Genomic DNA, 2,809 nt, shown 5'->3' with positions numbered 1-2,809 from the left:
CCTCTGCACTTCCGCACTTCCACTGAGTCTCAGTGTGCTTTTTTCTTTCCTTCTAGTTGTAGAATTTCCACTCAGCCAGCCTTCCAGTGGTTCTGGATGATGTCTGTTTTATCTTTTAGTTGTATTTTTGAAGTGGTTGTGCGAGGCAGCAATTTCCAGTGTTTACCTATGCTGCCATCTTGGTTTCTCTCCTCTTGTTCTTATTTTAAAGGGAAGAGAATTAACACTCCAGAGGTCAACTTGCCCCAAACAGCCAAGTTAGGCAGTGGCAGAGTCTAAGGGAGGGAGGGGTACCGGGTTTAAACATGCACTCATAAGGCCTGTGTTAATGCGTTCACCCAGGGGGGCAGGTGGACAGACACTGTCTCTGGCTCTTCAAGTTGCAGTTCCTGGAGGCCTTCAGATTTCCCACATGACCCCTCATCCTCCCTACTTGCCATCGGAGCTGAGGAGGGTGGACGATGGGAAGGGCATGTGGGAAGGGGAGGGAGGGGCAGAGCTGGGAGCACCACAGACCCCGGGTGGGAGTTAGAGGCAGTGATCTGGATGCTGATTGCCCTGTCCCAGCGTCGCAGCGCGTTTCTTTCTCCAGAAGCTCTGCAAGCATTGCCTTAGGCCATGGAACTTGGGGCTGTTCTCCACCGTTCTGTGGTACGGGATCCTCTTTGTCCTGGAAACTGGAGTTGGGGATTGGAGTCGGACCACCTGGGCAAGCCCCCTTTGCATTGGACCCTGAGCCCTTTTGTGTCACGCGTGACCCGGTTGCGGGCACAACTGATCTGTGTGTCCACAAGGGGCTTCATTTTCCTAGTTTTCAATGTTTGCTTTTTATAATACTGTACATTCTGTTTTGTTGGTTTTTGTACCAAAAATAAAACCATTTGCTTGTTTCCAATAAGTACTTGTCATCGCTGAAGAGAGCTTGGGGGAGGGGGGAGCGTGCAGGGATTAGAGCCGCCAGCCAGGAATGATGCGCCTCCTGGACCTCAGCGTGGGAGGCTGGTTATGAACATCCACGTCCCTCGTGGAGCTCAAACTAAGGTCTGGTTTTTACAGTCAGACCCTCAAAACGGACGGCCCCCTGCCAGCAGCTGCTGGAGACCCTGCCTTCCCAGGGGCCTAGCAGAGTATGGGGCCTCCTCCCCCCACCCTCACCCCCCACATCGTTCCTCACACTCTGGCTTTCCACCAGTACACCCCAAAGCCGCCAACTCTGCTGTCACAATTTCCATTGTCTCCGCATCACCCTCGGGGAGGGTGCTATGGCCTGCTGTCTCCCTGCTTCATCTTCCTCCTCAGTCTGCTCCTGACACAGAAGCCAGCGGGTCCTCACCTACAGCCCTGGTGCCTCCGCCTGTACTCAGGGGATGCCAGGTTCTCATGGGCCCTCGATCCCTGCAGGATGTGCCCCCCGACCCAGCCTTGACCCCCTTCTACTCGGCCTCTTGCTCGTCCTGCTGCCCCTCTGTGGGCTGTCCTCTCTGCCTGATGCCCTTCTCCAGGCATCTGCCTGGCTCTCCTCCATCAGTCCAGTTTCCCTCAGCGAGCCTCCCTTTGCCCCTCCCTCTAAGAGTCCCTATGTGGCTTCATTCCCATGTTTTCATGATGCCCGTGCCCTTTTAATGGCTGCACCTCACATCTGGTCTGTCCGAGGCTGTTTCCTCCCCTCACCCCAGTCCTCTCCTGGCGGAACGCACACTCCATAGGACAGGGCGGCTGGCTCCCTGCTGCTCTGCGAGCACGCGGGCATCACCTGGGACACGGTGGGTGCTCAGTCAGTGATACGGGTTGAATAAGATGCTCAGGCAGCGGCATTAAGTGTAAAGGCCATTGGAAGGCAGACTCACTTGGAGCCGAGGGCCGGCCTCTGCACAGCACTCAGGGCGGGGCCTTAGGAGCCAGTTGTTCCTTTTCTTGCAAGAAGGCGGGAGGAAGAGAATGAAAAAGGAGCAGTGTTTTCCCTCAACTACAGTGGGGCCTTGACTTAAGAGTTTAAGTTGTTCTATGACGGAACTCGTAACTCAAATTACTCGTATGTCTAGCCAATTGAGAACGAGTGAGACACGTGATGCTGGGCTGATGTTGTGGAGTTCACTGTGACGTTCGCTGCGCCAACTAGCAGTGGGGTATCTGAAGCTGGCTCGTAACCCAAATTTTAGCTCGCAACTCAAAGCAAAAAAATCGGCCAAGAGATGGCTCGTATCTTGAAAAACTTGTTAGTCGGGACACTCGTAAGTCAAGGCCCCACTGTACTTAAAAGCCAATAATCTCATTCCATTCTGAAAGCTATGAATAGAAACCCTTAGATCAACCCAGTGAGGTGGGTCCTGGGATTATCTTAGATTTCTGTGGAGAGTATGCAACCTTTGCCGGTCACAAGGACGGTGCTTAGTAACCACCATCTTTTAGAGCTGTGATTCGTGCACTGGTGGAGGGCAGCCTGCAAGGATCAGCCTGCTGTGCGAGCACCGCTCATCCCGGTCAGCCCAGGGGCTGTGGACCCGCCTGCCCTCTGAGCGGCTGCTACCAAGCACTCACCACCAGGGAGCAGCTCCTACCTTGAGCGTCTGGTCAATTGGTCATTCTGGTCGTTACTCCCTTCGGTCTGGGCTTTTATTAAATAGGATATGTAGATAATTTGGATAAGGCACTGCATTCAAGTTGCTTGAATAATCTTTACATTCTCTATTTCAATATAGCCTTTCCTCATCCTTTAACAGGTGCTCCCTGCCCTCCAGTGGTTAGATCACAGCTAACTTTTAGTAAAGGTTATGAAATCCCTTTACAGTGTTTATTTTTCAGCCATATT

The sequence above is a fragment of the Myotis davidii genome, unplaced genomic scaffold (genome assembly GCF_000327345.1).
Source record: "Myotis davidii unplaced genomic scaffold, ASM32734v1 scaffold46, whole genome shotgun sequence".
Taxonomy (NCBI): domain Eukaryota; kingdom Metazoa; phylum Chordata; class Mammalia; order Chiroptera; family Vespertilionidae; genus Myotis; species Myotis davidii.
This window is presented reverse-complemented; position numbering follows the sequence as displayed.